Source organism: Scyliorhinus torazame, chromosome 3 (genome assembly GCF_047496885.1).
Source record: "Scyliorhinus torazame isolate Kashiwa2021f chromosome 3, sScyTor2.1, whole genome shotgun sequence".
Classification (NCBI taxonomy): Eukaryota; Metazoa; Chordata; class Chondrichthyes; order Carcharhiniformes; family Scyliorhinidae; genus Scyliorhinus; species Scyliorhinus torazame.
In genome coordinates this window covers 145,333,027-145,356,098 of record NC_092709.1, presented here as the reverse complement: position 1 = coordinate 145,356,098, position 23,072 = coordinate 145,333,027, and the positions used below count along the sequence as shown (strand labels likewise).

The 23,072-nt window shown below is 49.0% G+C and overlaps 1 protein-coding gene across 2 annotated transcripts in view; it reads right to left on the bottom strand.

Moving 5' to 3' along the window:
- tmem150c (transmembrane protein 150C) overlaps positions 1 to 22,496 on the bottom strand; it is a 106,682-nt gene extending 84,186 nt beyond the window's left edge. For both annotated transcript variants that reach the window (XM_072497926.1, XM_072497927.1), the window contains exon 1: positions 22,381 to 22,496. The gene's annotated coding sequence lies outside the window, so the exon portion shown is untranslated. The remainder of the gene's footprint in view (positions 1 to 22,380) is intronic.
- Positions 22,497 to 23,072: the final 576 nt, after the last annotated feature.

The window sequence follows — 23,072 nt, the reverse complement described above, 5'->3', positions numbered from 1 at the left end:
TTTGGACACTAAGGGCAATTGATCATGGCCAATCCACCTAACCTGCACATCTTTGGACTGTGGGAGGAAACCGGAGCACCCGGAGGAAACCCACGCACACACGGGGAGGATGTGCAGACTCCACACAGACAGTGACCCAAGCCGGAATCGAACCTAGGACCCTGGAGCTGTGAAGCGATTGTGCTATCCACAACGCTACCATGCTGCCCCTAATGGCAGTAGAAAAAAGGTAGCTATCAGCTAGACATAAACACAATTCCTACAGAGAGAGATAAATGATATAGAGGATTAATCAGACCAATAATATAGTGATGGGGAGGTCGAGGAAAAAATATGCAGATAAATTAGGGAACTGTGTTAAAAAATATAGAATAACAATCGTGGGGGATTTAAACTCCACTGACAGTGCAAGAAAAATGTATTCCGCTAAAACAAAAGAACAAACTAAACACTAGTGAGGCTCTATGAATGAATAAAGACATGAGAGAAAAATTGAGGGTAAGGGGAAAGGCATACAATAAGTACAGAGACAACAAAGGAATGTATGATAAGAGAGAATACAATTTTTTTTTTAAATTTAGAGTGCCCAATTCATTTTTCCAATTAAGGGGCAATTTAGCTTGGCCAATCCACCTAGCCTGCACATCTTTGGGTTGTGGGGCTGAAACCCACGCAAACACGGGGAGAATGTACAAACTCCACATGGACAGTGACCCAGAGCCGGGATCAAACCTGGGACCTCAATGCCGTGAGAAAGCAGTGCTAACCACTGCACCACCGTGCTGCCCAAGAGAGAATACAATTGATAATTAAGAAGGCAAAGAGGAACTATGAAATTAAACTATCAAGGAACAGAAAACAAAACAATAACATATCCAACAGGCACATCATTAAAACATAAGGAGTCTGGAATGGGAATAGGACCATTAAGGAATAGACAGGTAACGACAGAGATATGATAGAATTAAGTAATTATTTTTCTTTTGTATTTATCAGGCAGATGGAACTGACAGACATGACACTAAATGATGAGATGAGCAATGAGATAATGCATTTAAAATTTAAAAAGGGTGTATTAAAAACTAAAACTCAAAGACATTCAAAAAATCCTGTCCAGATTGATTGTACCCACATATTTCAAAAGAATCTGGACAAGAAACAGCAGAGACACATTACTACTCAGAACTAATGATTTGTTTAAAAAATGGTGTAGTGCCAGTGGATTGGCAGTTAGATAACATAATTCCTATGTTTAAGGAGGAAACAGAACATTTCCAAAGATTTAGATTTACTGTCACGTATACCAAGGTACAGTGAAAAGTATTGTTCTGCACTCCAGGCAGATAATAATAAGAATCTTTTATTGTCACAAGTTACTGTGAAAAGCCCCTCGTCGCCACATTCCGGTACCTGGTCGGGTAATCTGGTACAGGAATTGAACCAGCACTGCTGACCTTGTTCTGCATCACAAACCAGCTGTCTAGCCCACTGAGCTAAATCAGCCCTAGCCAGCTAAACCATGAAAATCATCGGACATAGAATAAATACACAATGTAAGTACATAGGCAGCAGATGAAGAATACAGAGTATAGTGCTACAACAGTAGAGAAGATGCACAGAAAGATCAATTCAGTCCGTAAGAGGGTCATTCAGGAGTCTGGTAACAGTGGGGAAGAAGCTGTTTTTGAACCTGTTAATGCGTGTTCTCAGACTTTTGTATCTTCTGCCCGATGGAAGAAGTTGGAAGGGAGAATAACCCGGGTGGGAGGGGTCTTTGATTATGCTGCCCACTTTCCCAAGGCAGTGGGAGGTGCAGACAGAGTCAATGGATAGGAGGCAGATTCGCGCGATGGACTGGGCTGTGTTCACAACTCTCTGTAGTTTCTTATGGTCTTGGGCCGAACAGTTGCCATACCAAGCTGTGATGCAGCCAGATAGGATGCTTTCTATGGTGCAGCTGTAAAAAGTGGTAAGAGTCAACGTGGACATGACTAATTTCCTTAGTTTCCTGAGGAAGTATAGACACTTGTGCTTTATTATTCGTAGCGTCGACGTGGGTGGACCTGGGTAGATTGTTGGTGATGTGTATACCTAGGAATTTGAAGCTATCAACCATCTCCACCTCGGCACTATTGATGCAGACAGGGGTGTGTGTGTATGACACTTTGCTTCTGAAGTCAATGCCCAGCTCCTTAATTTTGCTGACATTGTGGGAGAGATTGTTGTCATTGAACCATGTCACTAGGTTCTCTATCCCTCTCCTGTACTCTGACTCTTTAATGTTTGAGATCCGACCCACTATGATCGTGTCATCAACAAACTTGTAGATGGAGTTGGAGCTGAATTTTGCCACACAGTCGTGTGTTTATAAGGAGTATAGTAGGGGGCTAAGTAAGCAGTCTTGTGGGGCACTGGTATTGAGGATTATCGTGGAGGTGGTGTCGTTGTTGATCCTTACTGATTGTGCTCCATGGATCAGGAAGCCGAGGATCCGGGTGGTGCAGTGGTTAGCACTGCTGCCCCATGGTGCCAAGGACCCGGGTTCGATCCTGGCACCGGTTCACTGTCTGTGTGGAGTTTGCACATTCTCCCCATGTCTGCGTGGGTCTCACCCCCACAACCCGAAGATGTGCAGGGTAGGTGGATTGGCCACACTAAATTGCCCCTTAATTGGAAAAATATAATTGGGTACTCTAAATTTTTTTTAAAAGGAAGTTGAGGATCCAGTTGCAGAGTGAGGAGCCAAGTCCTAGGTTTTGGAACTTTTGATATAAGCTTGGCTGGGATTATGGTGTTGAAGGCAGAGCTGTAATCAATGAATAGGCGTCTGCTGCAGGAGCCCTTACTGTTGAGATGCTCCAGGGATGAGCGTAGGACCAGGGTGATAGCGCAAAGAATTATAGAGTTATGGACCTGTCAGCTTATCATCAGTGACAGTAAAAATAATAGAATCCTTACTAAAGGACAGAATAAAAGAAGATCTAGAAATGAAGAATATAATCATGGAATAGTCAGCACGCATTTCAAAAGAGAAAGTCTTGCTTGACCAACTATGTTGAATTTTTTGAGGAGACAACAGAAGGAGTAGACAGTATAATAATGCAGTAGATGTAGAGTATCTGGATTTTCCTAATGTCAAATTTTAAAAAATATTTTAATGAAACTTTTTCCATTTTATACATAATACAAAATAACTAAACAGAATAAGACACCAGTTCACACATACAACCCCCAAAACTTAGCCTACCCCTCACAAAACTTAACCTCTCCCCCCTTAGCAACTAATGGTGATCAGCTCCTTGAAATACACAATGAACGGCTGCCATCTCCGGTAAAACCCCTCAATTGTTCCCCTCAGTGTATTCGACTTTCTCAAGGCATAACTATTCAATCAGATCTCCCTGTCACACTGAGACACTGGGTAGAGAAGCAGACCTCCATCCCAACAGCCTCCGTGCTGTGGTGATATGCATCACTGTAAATACATAAGGGGTTCATGTAAATACACTAAGACTAAGTAAACACTAGAGGGCGCACCAGAGACATCATGACATGCAGACATACAGCTAATGAACACATAGAATAGGACACTGCCAATGGGCAGTCAAGACACCCAGAAGTGACATTACCACAAGGGGGCAACCCATATAAAAGGACAGGGCACACATGCTCTTTCTCTTTCCACAGGCGACACTCAGAGATAAGGACAGGGGCAGATCAGAAGCATCACACCCACCGCATGGCTTAGAGCAGACTGGTTAGTTAGACTGAGTTATTATAGCAAGATTAGCAGGAGAGTCGAACTCAAGTAGGAGAATTGTTAACTGTTCAATAAAGGTGTTAAACCTATCTCCAAGTCTGAACCTTCCTTTGTCAGAGCATACATCAAGGAAGCAGCTAATGCTACAGGAAGAAGCATAACACAACACGTGCAATCAGTGAAGCGAAGGCCAGGACATCGACCCCTGCACCCATCTGCAACTCTGCCAAGTCCGGCACCTTAAATATGGCCACTAAGGGTCAGGGCTGCAGCTCAATTTTCAGAATCGCCGACATGGTGCTAAAAAAGGAGACCCAGAACATGTGCACATGGTTAGCTGGACCCCTACAAAGAAGTGACTTATTCTGGAATTAGTCAGGTGCGTCCTATAAACTTTGAGTTGGATTAAACTAAGCCTTGCATATGAGGACGTGAAGTTCACCCTCCGCAAGGCCTAGCTCCACACATTGTCACCTAAAATGGGCCCTAACTTCACCTCCCACCTGGCCTTAGCGCCCTCCACCGACATTTCCTCCACCGACACTGAATCCTCCAACATAATTTGTCCATAAATACTGGTAGTGCTCCCTTCCTCTGACCCTGAGAGCAAAATAACTCTCTCCATTAGAGAGGTTGGCGGCAACATGGGGAATGTCGGGAAAATCTGTTTCGCAAAGTTGAAAACTTGTAAATATCTGAAGTCAGGCTGCGAGAGTGCAAACTTTTCCGACAGTTCCTCTAAACTGGCAATCCACTCCTCCAGGAACAGGTCACCCACTCTCTCCAACCCCTTCCTCTACCACCCCCTGAAAGTGGTATCCAATCTCGCAGACTTGAACAGATGATTCTCACAAATCAGAGCCTGATTCAATACTGACCCCAGTTTAAAATGCTGTCGAAATTATCTCCATATCTTCAAAGTGGAAACAACCCCTGGGTTTACCGAATACTTTACCAGTGAGAATGGGAGTGAGGCCGCCGCTAATGCCCTCAGTTTAGATCCTCTACACGACTTTGGTTCCATCTGCACTCACGTGGTTCCCGGATCGCTACACCAACCAACACCTTCTCCTCGTTAGCTTCCCAGTAATAAAGTATCAGGTTCGGCAATGCCAAGCCCCCTGACTGCCTATCCCTTTAAAAGAATGTCCTAAGAATCCTCGTGGTCTTGCCCACCCATAATAAAGAACGTAATCAACTTTTTGACTCCCCAAAAAAGGATTTAGGGAGAATGACGGGCAAACACTAGTACAAAAACAAAGTTCTTGGCAAAATGTTCATCTTAACTGACTGAACCCTGCCCGCCAAGGACAGGGAATGAGTCGATCCTGAGCCACCAACCAATCTCGTACAGTTCAGTTTATGGAGATGGACGCAATCCCAGGCTACTTGAACCCCCAGATACCCTTGGCTGGAACCAGCCATACAAAAAGGCAGTACCCCTATATTAACACCCCCCCTCCCCCGGGGATTAACAAGTTTAGCTTGTACCCTGAAAAAGAACCAGAGTGCCTCAGCAGCTCCATTATATCGCCCATGGTGGGAATCGGGTCCTTCACAAAGTAAAAGATCATCAGTGTACAGGGGAGGGCGGCATGTGGCGCAGTGGATAGGACTGGGACAGCGGCGTTGAGGAGCCGGGATCAAATCGCAGCCCTGGGTCACTGTCTCTGTGGAGTTTTCACATTCTCCCCATGTCTTCGTGGGTTTCACCCCCACAACCCAAAGATGTGCAATTTAGGTGGATTGGCCACGCTAAATTGCCCCTTAATTGGAAAAATAAATCAGTGTACAGGGGCACCCTATAACCACCATTCCCCTCGTTATCCCCCCTCCACTTATATGAAACCCTCAAGGCAATGGTCAAAGGTTCTATAGCCAATACAAACAAGAGGGCGGCAAAGCAGCGATGCTGATTGGCTGTTGCGGGGAGTGAATTGTGGAAAGCTGCTGTCGGGTGAGTTTCTAGAACTAATATATTTCAGGCAGTGGCTAAACCCGAGACACTACACAGGTAGTGTCTCCCACCCATCCTCCTCCTCTAACCAAAAAAAAAGACTGTGTGGTGAGATGGTGAGGTAAGCTTTTCTTTCCTTTTCCTCTCTCCACCATTCCACCACCTCTAACCTGCGGGGAGTGTGAAAATCAGGTAAGCTTTTTTTTCTCTCTCTCTGTAATTGTCAAGTGGATTAATGGAAGGGATGGCTGAGAGGGCAGTGCAATGTTCCTCCTGCAGGATGTTCGAGGTGAGGGACACCATCAGTGGCCCTGCTGAGTTCACCTGCGGGAAGTGCACCCATCTCCAGCTCCTCAAAGACTGTGTTAGGGAACTGGAGCTGGAGCTGGATGAACTGAGGATCATTTGGGAGGCAGAGTCGGTTATAGATAGAAGCTACAGGGATGTTGTTACTCCTAAGAATGAAGGTAGCTGGGTGACGTTTAAATGGAGAGGGATGAAACAGTCAGTGCAGGGATCCCCTGCGGTTGTTCCCCTCAATAACAGGTATATCGTTTTGGATACAATTGGGGGGGGGGGGGTACCTACCAGAGGTACGCCACAGTGACCAGGTCTCTGGCACTGAGTCTGTCCCTGTGGCTCAGAAGGGAAGGGGGGAGAGCAGGAGAGCATTAGTTATTGGAGACTCTATAGTTAGAGGTACAAATAGGCGGTTCTGTGGCAACGATAGAGGCTCACGGTTGGTGTGTTGCCTCCCGAGTGCCAAGGTCCGTGGCGTCTCTAATCGTGTTTTCAGGATCCTTAAGGGGGAGGGAGAGCAGCCACAAGTCATGGTACACATCGGTACCAACGACATAGGTAGGAAAAGGGACGGGGATGTAAAACAGGAATTCAGGGAGCTAGGGTGGAAGCTGAGAGCCAGGACAGACCGTCTTGTCATCTCTGGTTTGCTGCCAGTGCCACGTGCTAGCGAGGTGAGGAACAGGGAGAGAGTGCAGATAATCAAGTGACTGCAGTGATGGTGTGGAAGGGAGGGTTTCAGTTACTTGGATAATTGGAGCACATTCTGGGGAAAGTGGGACCTGTACAAACAGGACGGGTTACACCTGAACCAGAGGGGCACCAATATCCTGGGAGGGAAATTTGCTACAGCTCTTCAGGGGGGGGGGGGGGGGGGGGGGGGCGGTTTAAACTAATTTGACAGGGGGATGGGAAACTGATTTGTAGTCCAGGAGATAGCATTGCTGGAGTTCAGGAAGTTGAGGGTAGTGCTACCAAGGAAGCTACCAAGATCACAAGAGTGGACCTGCAGGCATGAAGGTGGTTTGAAGTGTGTCTACTTCAATGCGAGGAGCATCAGGAATAAGGTTGGTGAGCTTGAAGCATGGATTGGTACCTGGGACTACGATGTTGTGGCCATTGTGGAGAAGTGGATAGAACAGGGGCAGGAATGGTTGTTGGAGGTTCCGGATTTGAGATGTTTCAGTAAGATTAGGGAAGGTGGTAAAAGAGATGGAGGAGTAGCATTGTTAATCAAGGATAGTATAATGGCTGCAGAAAGGCAGTTTGAGGAGGATCTGTCTACTGAGGTAGTGTGGGCTGAAGTTAGAAATAGGAAAGGAGCGGTCACTTTGTTAGGAGTTTTCTATAGGCCCCCAAACAGTAACAGAGATGTGGAGGAAAAGATTGCAATGCAGATTTTGGATAGGTGCAGTAGTCACAGGGTAGTTCTCATGGGTGACTTTAACTTTCCAAATATTGATTGGAACCACTATAATTCGAATAGTTTGGATGGGGCTGTTTTTATCCAGTGTGTGCAGGAGGGTTTCCTCACACAATATGTGGATAGACCGACAAGAGGCAGGGCCACATTGGATTTGGTACTGGGTAATGAACCGGGCCAAGTGTTAGATTTGGTTGTGGGAGAGCACTTTGGAGATAGTGACCACAATTTGGTGACTTTCACTATAGCAATGGAGAGGGATAGGAACATACGGCAGGGCAAGGTTTATAACTGGGGGAAGGGTAATTACGATGCGATTAGGCAAAAATTGGGGAGCATAAGATGGAAACAGGAACTGTCAGGGATAGGCACAATTGAGATGTGGAGCTTGTTCAAGGAGCAAATACTGCGTGTCCTTGATATGTATGTCCCTGTCAGGCAGGGAGGAAATGGTCGAGTGAGGGAACCATGGTTTACAAAAGAGGTTGAATGTCTTGTCAAGAGGAAGAAGGGGGCTTATGTAAGGATGAGAAAACAAGGTTCAGTTAGGGCACTAGAGGGATACAAGATAGCTAAGAAGGAGCTCAAGAAAGGGCTTAGGAGAGCTAGGAGGGGGCATGAGAAGTCCTTGGCGGGTAGGATCAAGGAAAACCCCAAGGCTTTTTACACTTATGTGAGGAATAAAAGAATGACCAAGTGAAGTTAGGGCCCGTCAAGGACAGTAGTGGGAACGTGTGCATGGAGTCTGAAGATATAGGAGAGGCCCTAAATGAATACTTTTCTTCAGTGTTCACAAAGGAGAGGGGCCATGTTGTTGAGGAGGATAGTGCGATACAGGCTGGTAGGCTGGAGGAGGTAGATATTCGGAAGGAAGATGTGTTAGAAATTTTGAGAAGCCTGAGGATAGATAAGTCCCCTGGGCCTGATGGGATATATCCTAGGATTCTTTGGGAGGCGAGGGATGAGATTGCAGAGCCTTTGGCTTTGATCTTTATGTCCTCACTGTCTACAGGAATAGCACTAGAAGACTGAAGAGAGGCGAATGTTGACCCCTTGTTCAAGAAAGGGAATAGGTACAATCCTGGGAATTATAGGCCGGTTAGTCTCACTTCGGTCATAGGTAAATTATTGGAAAGGGTCCTGAGGGATAGGATTTATGATCATTTGGAAAGACACAGCTTAATCCAGGATAGTCAGCACGGATTTGTGAGGGGTAAGTCTTGCCTCACAAGTTTGATTGTATTCTTTGAGGAGGTAACTAAGTACATAGATGAAGGTCGAGCAGTTGATGTCATATACATGGATTTTAGTAAGGCGTTTGATAAGGTGCCCCATGGTCGGCTCATGCAGAAAGTAGGGAGGCATGGCATAGAGCGAAATGTGGCCGATTGGATCATTAACTGGCTATCACATAGAAGACAGAGGGTGGTGGTAGATGGTAAATTTTCATCCTGGAGACCAGTCACCAGCGGTGTACCACAAGGATCAGTGCTGGGTCCTCTGCTATTTGTGATTTTTATCAATGACTTGGATGATGGAGTTGAAGGTTGGGTTAGTAAATTTGCTGATGACACCAAGATTGGTGGAGTAGTGGATAATGTGGAGGGCTGTTGTAGGCTGCAAGGAGACATTGATAGGATGCAGAGCTGGGCTGAAAAGTGGCAGATGGAGTTCAACCCTGATAAGTGTGAGGTGATTCATTTTGGTAGGACAAATTTGAATACAGATTACAGGGTTAACGGCAGGGTTCTGAAGAATGTGGAGGAGCAGGGCGATCTCGGAGTTCATGTCCATAGATCTCTGAAAGTTGTCACCCAAGTGGATAGAGCCGTGAAGAAAGCCTATAGTGTGTTAGCATTTATTAACAGGGGGATTGAGTTTAAGAGCCGTGAGGTTATGCTGCAACTGTACAAGACCTTGGTTAGACCACATTTGGAGTATTGTGTGCAGTTCTGGTCACCTCATTATAGGAAGGGTGTGGAAGCATTGGAAAGGGTGCAAAGGAGATTTACCAGGATGCTGCCTGGATTGGAGGGTAGGTCTTATGAGGAAAGGTTGAGGGAGCTAGGACTTTTCTCATTGGAGGAAGGAGGATGAGAGGTGACTTAATTGAGGTGTATAAGATGATGAGAGGGATAGATAGAGTGGACGTTCAGCGACTTTTTCCTCGAGTGGATGTAGCTGTTACAAGGGGGCATAACTATAAGGTTCATGGTGGAAAATGTAGGAGGGATGTCAGAGGTAGGTTCTTTACTCAGAGAGTGGTTGGGACGTGGAACGCACTCCCAGCTATGGTAGTGGAGTCAGACACATTAGGAACTTTCAAGCGGTTATTGAATAGGCATATGGAGTGCACTAGAATGATTGGGAGTAGGTTGATTTGATCTTAGTTTCAGACTAGTTCGGCACAACATCGTGGGCCGAAGGGCCTGTACTGTGCTGTACAGTTCTATGTTCTAAGAGGGGGCCATAGGGCACCCCTGCCTTGTTCTCCTATTTAATTGGAAGTATGCCGAGTTCATGTTATTGGTGCGGACATTAGCTGTTGGGGCCTTGTATAACAGTTGTATCCAAGACACAAACTTGGGCCCCAACCTAAACTTCTCCAAGACCGCAAACATTACCCCCATTTCACCCTATAGGATGCCTGCTCGGCATCTAATGCAAAAAGTACCTCTGGAATGGGCTCCTCAGACGGGGAAAGCACCACATTTAGCAATCACCGCATGTTAGGCAACAACTGCTGGCCTTTAACAAAACCGGTCTGATCTTCCCCAATAACCTGAGAAAGACAGTTCCAGTCTCAATTCTAACACTTGCCCAATATCTTGGCATTTAAATTAAGTAAAGAAATAGGGCAGTACGACCCACATTCCAACGGGGTTCTTATCCTTTTTTAAAAGAAGTGAAATTGATGCTTGCATCAGTGTCTCAGGCAGGGAACCCCGTGTTACCAACTCCTTGAACCTCCCCACTAATAATGACACCAGATGTCCTGCAAACGCCTTGTAAAATTCCACCAGGAACCCGTCCGGCTCCGGGCCTTACCTGTCTGTAATTGCCCTATTGCTGTCAAGACCCCCTCTACGCCCAACGGCCCCTATCAACCTTTCATGCTCTTCCTCCTCCACCTCAGGAAACTTTAAGTCCTCCAGGAACTCCAACAAACCTGACTCCCCCCCCCCCCGCCCCCCCCCCCCCGCCCCTCCACCCGAACCCACCTCCCACCCCCTGGCCCTTGGTGGCAGCGACCTATAAAGGTTCCTAGAAAAAAGTTCAAAAGCTCCATTAAGTTTGTCTGGTGCGGACACCAGCCTGCCACCCGAGTCTCTGATCTGAATAATCTCTCGAGAGGCCACCTGTTACCTCAAATGCTGAGCCAAGATATGACTGGCCTTCTTCCCATACTCATACATAACCTCACTTCGAGCACTGCAACTGGCACATTGCCTTATCTGTGGATAACAGGTTGAACTGCATCTTAAGCTTCTTCCTGCTAGGCAGGAGCTCTGGAGTTGTGGCATTCGAGTACCTGCAGTCTTCGTCCAAGATATTATCAACCAATTGTTGGCATTCTTAACTTGCCTCGCTATCCATATGCGCTTTGTGCAAAATTATCTCCCATCTAATCACTGCTTTTAGGGCTTCCCACAGAACTGAGGGCAAGATCAACCCATTCCCATTAAACCCCACATGCCCGTCTAGCTCCCTCTATATCAGTCCGGAAAATCCCAAATCCACTAATAACCCCACATCCAGCCATCATGCCGGACGCTGAAATGGACCTATTTCTAATACCAAATGTGGACCATGGTCTGAGATGACTATCACGGAGTATTCAGCTTTCCTCACCCCAGGCAGAAGTGATTTTCCCATCATAAAACAAATCTATCCTTGCATATACTTTATGCACTGGGCAGGAAAAAAAAAGAGAATTCCTTACACCTAGGGTGCATAAAGCGCCACGGAACTGCACCCCCCCCCCCCCACCCACCCCCCTCCCCCCATCTCCTCCAGGGGCTGGTTTAGCACAGGGCTAAGTAGCTGGCTTTTAAAGCAGACCAAAGCTGGCCAGCAGCACGGTTCAATTCCCGTACCAGCCTCCCCGAACAGGTGCTGGAATGTGGCGACTAGGGGCTTTTCACAGTAACTTCATTTGAAGCCTACTTGTGACAATAAGCGATTTTCATTTCATTTTCATTTCCAGCACCTTTGCTATGACTTTGGCTTAGCCCAGTCCAATTTTGGATTCAAGACCCAAGGTCAGCTAATGTATGTCCAAGTCTGGAATTGGGGCCAACAATCTCCTCATGAATGTTACAATGTCCCTCCCCGCTAGGGAGAGTGGGAGTGTGTCCCACCTCTGCAGGTCCTTTTTTACTTTCTCCACCAGACTGGTCAGGTTCCATTTGTGGATCCATGTCCAATTGTGGGCAATCTGGATCCCCAGGTGGCAGAATTTGCTTTGGGCTTGCTTGAACGTCATTCCCTTCAGCTCTGCCTTTCGGTTTCACTGGGGAGGTTTCACGCTTGCTCAGGTTGGGTTTGTAGCCCGAGAAGGCTCCAAACTTCCAAACTCTCAGCTTCATGGTCCCTTCCATGCTGCTTGAGGGTCCAAGATGTAGAGGAACAGGTCATTGCATAGAGTGAAACTCTATGCTTTGTCCCCTCTCTGGATCCCCTTCCAATTTCTCGCCGTTCTGATGGCATTCGCCAGCGGTTCAATTGCCAGGGCGAATAGAAGCGGGGACAGTGGGGGCATCCCTGCCTTCTGCCCTTGTGCAGCTGAAAGTATTTAGAGCTGATGATTTTGGTCTGTACGCTTGGCATGGGAGCGTTGTACAGGAGTCTCACCCAGGAGGTGAACCCTGTTCCCAGACCAAACCACTCTAATACCTCAATGAGGTATTTCCACTCGACTCTGTCGAAGGCCTTTTCTGCATTCAGGGAGATGATCACCTCTGGTATTCTCTCCCCGGATGTGGTCATTATCATGTTCAGCAGGTGCCTGATGTTCGCGATTAGCTGTCCACCTTTGACAAAGCCCGTCTGGTCTTCTGCGACCACCTCTGGTATGCAGTTCTCCAGTCACCTGACTAGGATCTTTGCCCCCTCTTCCTCTCTTCCCCCACGACTGGTATGTCCAGTCCATCGAGGAACTGTTTCATCCCCGAGTCCCCATTGGGGGGTTCTGCCAGACACGGGGGACCTTCTATGAACATGAAGAAAAAGCCAGCTGCCTGCTGGCTCACCAGCTGGGAAAGCCGGCAGCCACGAGGGAAATAGCGCAGGTTAAGGACAACAACAGCAGACTAGTAGCCGAGCCGAAAAAGGTCAAAGAAGTATTTGAGGCCTTCTGCCGGGGACTGTACACCTCTGATCGTGGAATATTCCACTCTTACTATCGCTGGAAGCACCGATTTTCCACTACAAAGTCGTCAATACGGGTGTAGACCCTGTGTACCTGTGAGAAGAATGAGAACTGCTTTCCTGGATGTGTGAACCTCCACGGATCCACCGCCTCTATCTACTCTATAAATGCACCTAGTGTTCTTGCTACATTTGGGGGTTTGACCTGTCCGTCAGTGGGTCCTGTACACAGTGAAAAGTACCCACCCCGCCCCACATGATTAGTCTGTGTATGCCTATGTCAGGGATTTCCGCCATGACCTTCCTTATAAATTCCCATGTCATCTCAGATGGGTGTTTACACGTTCACCAGAACAACTGGTGCCCCATCCAGGACACGGCTGACCATGATGTACCGTTCCCCTGGGTCCGTAACCGTCTACGTCGCGATGAATGTCGTCCTCTTACTAGCAGTATACCCCCCCACCCCCACCCCATAGCTTAAATGGTACATATGTCCCATCCAGCCCTTTCTTACCCGCAGTCAGTCCTTCTCCCTCAGGTGTGTCTCTTGAAGGAAGTCTATGTCAGCTTTCATACTTTTCAGGTGGGCAAAGACTCTGGATCTTTTCACTGGGCTGTTAAGTCCCCTGACATTCCAGGTGACTATCCTGAAGGGTTTTTTTTCTGCTCCTCCTGCAGGATCAACCATACTTACCTTGTAGATGCACCCCTGCACTCCGGGGTTTCCCTTTGTCAGGGGACCATCCAAGATGGCAACGGTCACTTTGAAGCCGGGTCCCTGCGCTCTGGGGTTTCTCTTTGAGCAGAGTCCACCTAACATGGCCACCAACTATGTGTATGCCATGTGGGTTCGCCCCTGCACTCCAGGGTTCCTTTTGTTTGGGGACCCTACAAAATGACTGCTTGCGGTGCCATTTTGTTCCTTGTTACCTCATGTGGCCTGTTGTAACCAGCCTAGAGCCAGTGCACAAAGGAGGGGGCGAGGGCAGCACAGGAGAGGATGAGGAGGCGACACAGGGGAAATCAGCCTAGAGCTTTTCCCCCCCCCCCCCCCGAACCCCTATGGTTCTGCTTCTCTCCCCATCTGCTACACCCCCTTCCCACTGTTCCCCTCCCCTCCCCTGTCCACCACCACCTTGGTTAAGGAAATCCCCCCCCCCCCCCCCTCCCCCCCATTGTGAGGTGCTCTCTCCCCGGTGGGAGATGCGCTGCAGCCTCTCCCTCTTATCTCCTGGCACTAGCTTTCCCGTTAGTATGGTGGCTCCCCTCCTGGGGGCGCTGGACCCCTTCTTACACCCACTGTTTTGATTTCCCCTGTGTCGCCTCCTCATCCTCTCCTATGCTGTGCTGCCCTCGCCCCCTCCTTTGTGCACCGGTTCCCAGGTTTAGAATGAGACGGTGCAGTCCTGCACAAGTTGTCTAGGCCTCAGGAGGAACCCTAGAAGGAGGCCATTCAGCCCATTAGGTCTGCAAAAACTCTGAAAAAGCACTCTAACTAGGCCCACTCCCCTACCCTAGCCCCGTAATCCCACCTAACCTGGACATCTTTGGACACTACGGGACAATTAATCATGGCCAATCCACCTAACCTCCACATCTTTGGACTGTTGGAAGACAGTTGTCAGTTTACTTAAATCAAGACAGAGGACACCCTTATGTAGGGAAGGGTAGCATTCCTTTGTTTTGTATTTTTTTTTAAGAAATATATATTTATTACAGTTTTCTAACACAATTTTTCTCCCTTACAAACAATAACCCCCCCCGCTCGTAACAACAACAAAAAATGAGAAATCGCGCAGAGCAAGATATATACATGGCAAAATGATATATTTACACAGCTTTGTACACTGGCCCTCACCCGTACGTGCCAGTTTCCCCAACCCTTCATGTTATCTCTTGCTCATCCACCCTCCCAGGCAGTCCCCCCCCACCCCACCCCCCCTCCCAGGACGTCCCCCCCCCCTCCCCCCCCAAGGTTGCTGCTGCTGCTGTCCGACCTTCCTCTAACGCTCCGTGAGACAGTCTAGGAACGGTTGCCACTGCCTGTAGAACCCCTGCGCAGACCCTCTCAAGGCGAACTTAATCCTCTCCAACTTTATGAACCCAGCCATATCATTTATCCAGGCCTCCCGACTGGGGGGCTTCGCCTCCTTCCACATTAGCAAGATCCCTCGCCGGGCTACTAGGGACGCAAAGGCCAGAATGCCGGCCTCTTTTGCCTCCTGCACTCCCGGCTCGTCCACTACTCCAGATACTGCTAGCCCCCAGCTTGGCTTGACCCGGACTTTCACTACCTGAGATATTGCTCACGCCACTCCTCTCCAGAACCCCTCCAGTGCCGGGCATGACCAAAACATATGGACATGGTTCGCCGGGCTCCCTGAGCACCTTCCACACCTGTCTCTACCCCAAAGAACCTACTCAACCTCGCCCCCGTCAAGTGCGCTCTGTGGACCACCTTAAATTGTATCAGGCTGAGCCTGGCACACGAGGAGGAGGAATTAACCCTACCTAGGGCATCAGCCCACAGACCTTCCTCGATTTCTTCCCCCAGTTCCTCCTCCCATTTACCCTTCAACTCTTCTACCAGCGCGTCTCCCTCTTCTTTCAACTCCTGGTGTATTTCCGACACCTTGCCCTCCCCGACCTTGTTTTCTATTATTACTCAACAATAAGTTATACCAACTGAATTACATAGCTCAAATTTTGTTAGTTACTAGTTCACGTGCTGTGGAAGTAAAACAATTCACTTGTTTTACAACATGCTACTCAACCCTCTTGCATAAATTAAAGAAATACACTGTGAAAAACATGAATATTCAGTTCAGATTGACGGAGAATACTTTTGTTACACCCTTGCATTGTGCTGTTGTAGAGTTACAGATTAGGTAGCTAAGGAACACCTAAATGGAAGACATACGGACCAGTTAGGGGGTGACTGACACTTCCTCACATGTATAAAATATAACAGGCAAGGCGAAACTTGTAAGAAAAAGCACCCCCACCTTCGCCCTTCGCCCCCGCCCAGTTAACTCGTAAAACCTAAAAAGTGAGTGGGGAAATCATACCAAAGTCTTAAGGTTGCTATTCTTCTCTGGTTAAAATCCGGATACATTGCAGAAATACAGCCAAGCAAATCAATTTGTCGCCAACTCCCCCCATAACATCCTCACTCACAATGATTCAATAATAAACCCGAATAACTGACCAACCTTACTGGTCTCCTTGACAATAAGACACAGATTGAAACAGTGCTTCGTCATCAGAAATTGCACCTCCGGACTTCCGGGTGCGGCGATGACCAGCTGAGTCGCACGTTTCGGCACCTCCCGTTGGAACGGACTTTTGGGCTCTTATTAGGAGCCCCAACGGCAATTTTTAACGGCCAAAATCACTGTGCGGTGAAATAGAAGGGAATCCCCCCCGGATATATATGGAAAAAGGAGAGGATAGCGGCCGGATTGCAGTGGATCCTTTGGAGCAGCGGCAAGGAAGGGAAGCTCGAAGCAAGATGGCGTTGGAAGGTGGCCGTTTGGTGTGGGGCCCGGAGCAACAAGAGTTCCTGCGGCGCTGTGTGGAAGAGCTGAAGAAGGAGCTGTTGGCCCCGATATTACAGGCGATTGAAGGGCTAAAGGAGGCGCCGAGGACCCAGGAGCTGGAGCTTCGGGTCGTGAAGGCAAAGGCTGCTGAAAATGAAAATGAAATACAGGGCCTGGTGGTGAAGGCAGAGATGCACGAGGCACAGCACAAAAGGTGTGTGGAGAGGTTGAAAGCCCTCCCTCGGGGCATATGTGAGCACGATGCTTCACTCGCTAATGGGATCGGAGGCCCCGACGGGTCCTTTGGAGGTGGAGGGAGCTTATCGAGTTCTGGGGCGAAGACCAAAGGCTGGAGAAATACCTCGAGCCATAGTGGTGAGGATCCACCGCTACAACGACAGAGAGATGGTCCTAAGATGGGCGAAGAAAATTCGGAGCTGCAGGTGGGAGAACGCGGTGATCCGCGTATACCAGGATTGGAGTGCGGAGGTGGCGAGAAGGAGGGCAAGTTTCAATCAGGCTAAGGCGGTGCTTCACAAAAAGGTTAAATTTGGAATGTTGCAACCGGCGAGATTGTGGGTCATACACCAAGGGAAGCAGCACTACTTTGAGACGGCAGAAGAGGCGTGGACATTCATTGTGGACGAGAAGCAGGAATAGTCTGGCGAGAGAAAGAGCTTTTGGGATAAAGTGGTGGGGTGATTATGTGGGGCGAGGAAGGGGAAGAGAAGGGGGGGATGATTTTTCAATTTGTTAATTTTTCAATCCTCTAACTTTTCTCTCTTCCCCTCATTGGGGGGGGGGGGGGGGAGTGTGAGGAACTGTGGGCGCCGGTGGGATGGAAAGGGGAAGGAGAAGGGAACTGCGCCATTAGGGGCGGGGCCGAGTGGGAAACGCGGGAGTTGCTCCCGCGCTATGGTAATTATGGCGGGAACAGGGACGCAGGAAGGAGGCGGCCTCGCATAGTGAGGGGCCGAGGGCAAACGGGGAAGCCGAGGTCAGCCAGAGTTCGCTGACTTCTGGGAGCAACATGGGGGTTGTAATTACGCTAGAGGGGGATCTAGCGGGGGGGGGGGGGGGGGAGTTAACTGGGTTGCTGCTGCTAAGGGGAAGGGGGAGCTGTTATGGGGCGGGGTGGTCGAGACGGGAGGGCACCGTCGGTGGGATATACGGGTACGTGGGAACCGGGTAAGGAGCTAGGTTAAAAAAGGGGATGGCTAGTCGACAAGGGGGGGGGGGGGTAAAGAGCCCCCCAACCCGGCTGATCACATGGAACGTGAGAGGGCTGAATGGGCCGATTAAAAGGACACGGGTACTCGCACACCTAAAGAAATTAAAGGCAGATGTGGTTATGTTGCAGGAGACGCACCTGAAACGGACAGACCAGGTTAGACTACATAAAGGATGGGTGGGACAGGTGTTTCATTCAGGTTTAGATGCGAAGCATTGGGGGGGTGGCTATTTTAGTGGGGAAACGGGTACTGTTTGAGGCAAAGACCAGAGCGGCGGACAGTGGGGGTAGATACGTGATGGTGAGTGGCAGATTGCAAGGGGAGGCGGTGGTTCTGGTGAACGTATACACCCCGAACTGGGATTATGCAAACTTCATGTGGCGTATGTTGGGGCGTATCCCGGACCTGGAGGCGGGAAAGTTGGTAATGGGGGGAGACTTCAATACGGTGCTTGATCCAGGGCTGGACCGGTCGAGGTCCAGGACCGGGAGGAGGCCGGCAGCGGCCAAGGTGCTTAAGGACTTCATGGAGCAGATGGGAGGAGTAGACCCCTGGAGATTTATTAGGCCTAGGAGTAAGGAGTTCTCATTTTTCTCCCAGTTCACAAGGTATATTCACGGATAGACTTTTTTGTCCTGGGAAGGGCACTGATCCCGAAGGTGACAGGGACGGAGTATACGGCCATAGCTATCTCGGACCACGCTCCACATTGGGTAGATCTGGAGGAAGGAGAGGAAAAAGAACAGCACCCACTCTGGAGAATGGATATGGGCTTATTGGCGGATGAGGGGGTATGTCTAAGGGTGAGGGGGTGTATCGAAAGGTACTTGGAGCTTAATGACAATGGAGAGGTTCAGGTGGGAGTGGTCTGGGAGGCGTTGAAGGCGGTGGTCAGAGGGGAACTGATATCCATAAGGGCACATAAAGGGATGCAAGAGAGTAAAGAAAGGGAGCGATTGTTGAGAGAACTTCTGAGGGTGGACAGGCGATATGCAGAGGCACCGGAGGAGGGACTGTACAGGGAAAGACAAAGGTTACATGTGGAATTTGACCTGCTGACCACGGGTAAGGCAGAGGCACAGTGGAGGAGGGCACAGGGTGTACAGTATGAGTATGGAGAGAAGGCGAGCCGGCTACTGGCCCAACAATTGAGGAAGAGGGGAGCGGCGAGGGAGATAGGTGGCGTGAGAGATGAGGAGGGAGAGATGCAACGGGGAGTGGAGAGAGTGAACGGGGTGTTCAAGGCATTCTATGAGAGGTTGTATAAGGTTCAGCCCCCGGAAGGGAAGGAGGGAATGATGCATTTCCTGGATCAGCTGGAATTCCCGAAGGTGGAGGAGCAGGAAAGGGCAGGACTGGGAGCACAGATTGAGGTGGAGGAGGTGATAAAGGGGATTGGGAGCATGCAGGCGGGGAAGGCCCCGGGACCGGATGGGTTCCCGGTGGAATTTTATAGGAAATATATGGACCTACTGGCCCCGCTTTTGACGAGAACCTTTAATGAGGCCAGGGAAAGGGGGAAGCTGCCCCCAACTATGTCGGAGGCGACGATATCGTTACTTTTGAAGAAGGAAAAAGACCCGCTGCAGTGTGGGTCCTACAGGCCCATTTCCCTTTTGAACGTAGATGCTAAGCTCCTGGCCAAGATGATGGCGACGAGGATAGAGGATTGTGTCCCGGGGGTGGTCCACGAGGATCAAACTGGGTTCGTTAAGGGGAGACAGCTGAACACGAACATACGGAGGCTGCTAGGGGTGATGATGATGCCCCCACCAGAGGGGGAGGCGGAGATAGTGGTGGCGATGGACGCCGAGAAAGCATTCAACAGAGTGGAGTGGGACTACCTGTGGGAAGTGTTGAGGAGATTTGGTTTTGGAGAAGGGTTTATTGGATGGGTACAGCTGCTATATAGGGTCCCGGTGGCAAGTGTGATCACGAACAGGCAGAGGTCTGACTACTTCCGTCTTTATAGAGGGACGAGGCAGGGGTGCCCCCTGTCTCCGTTACTGTTTGCATTGGCAATTGAGCCCCTGGCCATAGCATTGAGGGGGTCCAGGAAGTGGAGGGGAGTGCTCGGGGGAGGAGAAGAACACCGGGTATCATTGTATGCAGATGATTTATTGCTGTATGTTGCGGACCCAGTGGAGGGGATGCCTGAAATAATGCAGACACTCAGGGAGTTTGGGGAATTCTCGGGGTACAAATTGAATATGGGGAAGAGTGAGTTGTTTGTGCTGCACCCGGGGGAGCAGAGTAGGGGAATAGATGATTTACCGCTGAGGAAGGTAACAAGAGATTTCCGGTACTTAGGGATTCAGATAGCCAGGAGTTGGGGAACCTTACATAGGCTAAATCTAACACGATTGGTGGAACAGATGGAGGAGGATTTTAAGAGATGGGACATGGTGCCCCTGTCACTGGTGGGTAGGGTGCAGGCGGTCAAAATGGTAGTCCTCCCGAGATTCCTTTTTGTGTTTCAGTGCCTCCCGGTGATGGTCACGAAGGCTTTTTTCAAGAAAATCGAGAAAAGTGTCATGAGTTTTGTGTGGGCTGGGAAGACCCCGAGAGTGAGGAGGGTTTTTTTGCAGCGTAGCAGGGATAGGGGGGGACTGGCATTACCGAGCTTGTGAGTACTATTGGGCCGCCAATATCTCAATGGTGTGTAAGTGGATGGGAGAAGGGGAGGGAGCGGCGTGGAAGAGATTGGAGATGGCGTCTTGTAAAGGAACCAGCCTACAAGCACTGGCGACGTCGCCGTTGCCGTTCTCACCGAAGAAATACACCACAAGTCCAGTGGTGGTGGCAACACTAAAAATTTGGGGGCAGTGGAGACGGCATAGGGGAATGACGGGAGCCTCGGTGCGGTCCCCGATAAGAAATAATCATAGGTTTGTCCCAGGGAGAATAGATGGGGGATCTAGAGCATGGCAGAGAGCTGGGATTGTGCAACTGAGGGATCTGTTCTTAGACAGGACGTTTGCGAGTCTGGGAGCGCTGACGGAAAAATATGGGTTGCCCCAAGGGAATGCATTTCGGTACATGCAACTGAGGGCTTTTGCGAGGCAACAGGGGAGGGAATTCCTGCAGCTCCCGACGCTGGAGATTCAGGATAGAGTGATCTCAGGGACATGGGTGGGGGATGGTAGGGTGTCGGATATATACAGGGAAATGAGAGACGAGGGGGAGATCATGGTGGATGAGCTGAAGGGAAAATGGGAAGAAGAGCTGGGGGAAGAGATTGAAGAGGGGCTGTGGGCAGATGCCCTACGTAGGGTAAACTCTTCGTCCTCGTGCACCAGGCTTAGCCTGATACAATTCAAGGTTTTGCACAGGGCGCATATGACTGGAGCAAGGCTCAGTAAATTTTTCGGGGTAGAGGATAGGTGTGGGAGATGCTCGAGGAGCCCAGCAAACCACACCCACATGTTTTGGTCATGCCCGGCATTGCAGGGGTTCTGGGTGGGGGTGGTGAATGTGCTTTCGAAGGTGGTGGGGGTCCGGGTCGAGCCAAGCTGGGGGTTGGCTATATTTGGGATTGCAGAAGAGCCAGGAGTGCAGGAGGTGAGAGAGGCTGATGTTTTGGCCTTTGCGTCTCTAGTAGCCCGGCGAAGGATATTGCTTATGTGGAAGGAAGCCAAACCCCCAGGCATGGAGACCTGGATAAACGACATGGCAGGGTTTATAAAACTAGAACGGATAAAGTTTGCACTAAGGGGTTCGGCTCAAGGGTTCACCAGGCGGTGGCGACCGTTCATTAACTACCTCGCAGAACGATAAAGGAAATGGGAAGGTAACAGCAGCAACCCAGGGGGGAGGGGGGGGGGGGGGGGGGGGGAGGCCTCGGGTGGGTCCTCAGGGGTGTTTTTGTATCGATATTTGTACTTGGTTATGTATATTGGATTGCTTGATTTTATTATTTGGGAGAGCTATTATTTTTGTTATGGCAGTTGCCATTTAGTTTATATATTATTTATTTATTTGTTAAAAACGGTCACTGTTATTTATATTGTTTTATTGTTGTAAAAAGGGAAAAACCTTTGTACTGTTTTGTTTGGCCGAAAGATTTGAATAAAATATATTTTTAAAAAAAGAAATTGCACCTCCAAACTTGCCTGACTCTTATGATCACGAGGGACCAAACAGAATAAATCTCCGGGATAAACGGTAATTATATTTAAATAAACCATAGCTAATGGTTCACTTCTGTAATACACCTGATAGTGATTCACACCACTCAAGTTATTTACTGCAGCCAGGTTCCAACTTAGTCTGTTATTCTTTCACATATACTATAAAAAGTCCAGCAGTTGGGCGGCACGGTGGCGCAGAGGTTTGCACTGCTGCCTACGGCCCTGGGTCATTGCCCATGTGGAGTTTGCACATTCTCCCCGTGTCTGTGTGGGTCTCACCCCAACACAAAAGATGTGTGCGGTAGGTGGATTGGTTATGCTAAATTGCCCCTTAATTAGGAAAAAATAATGGGTGCTCTAAATTTATATTAAAAAAGGCTTGCAGTGTGGGTTCAATTCCAGTATTGGCTGAGATTATTAATTCTTCTCAACCTTGCCCTCACTTGAGGTGTGGTGACCCTGAGATTAAATCACCACCAGTCATCTCTTCCCCCCTCAAAGGGTAAAGCAGTTTATGGTCATCTGGGACTATGGTAACTTTACCTTTACCAAAAAAAAAATTGTGATTCTTGTCCTCTCATCATTATGTACACAAGCTCTCTTATTTATTGTTGCAAATGAATGAAAAAGACGGATTGCAAATGCGGAGGCGCAGTGTAAAGTCACCTGTGCGGATAAAGCCCATTGGTCTTCTGACAAACTGAAGACAGCGGCAGTGTTCTACCATGGGTCAGTGGTGGTCACTCTCCCGAGGGGCAGGAGGGTACTGAAGTACAGTGGTACCCTTCAAAGAGACTGCCTGCAGCTGGCGGCGCGGTGCCACCCAGAGCACGCGCTGCCCTCACCTGGCAACCCTGGAAGCTGTCGCGTCATGATTGACACGTCACAGCACAATCAATGGGAGGCGGGCCTGGCGGTCACCCGACTGGAGCGTGTGGGTGGGGGTGGGGTGGAGTCTCATTAAAGCACCCCACCCCGGGTCGCACACTGCAGCAGCCGCAATTTCGTGCCACATGGATTGGTCTAAAATAGGCTGTCTTATTGCAGAGTGTATTGGGAGGAAGAGCAGAATTAAGTATTGGCTGTGATATAAATAAGGAACCACAAAGTCACGTAATTTATCTCTCGTATTCATTCACGGGATATGGGCTTGCTCGGAAAGTTGATTGCATTGCAGCCGGGATTTGTTGTCTCTTTTGCACTCAGCTGTTTCTTGCTGTCTCGTGGAATCGAATTGGCTGAAGATTGGCATCTGTGATGGTGGGGATCTTAGGATGAAGCGGAGGTAGATCATCCATTTGACACTTAAGCTAAAGATGTTTGGAATCAGTTCACTCTTGTCTTATGCATTTATGTAC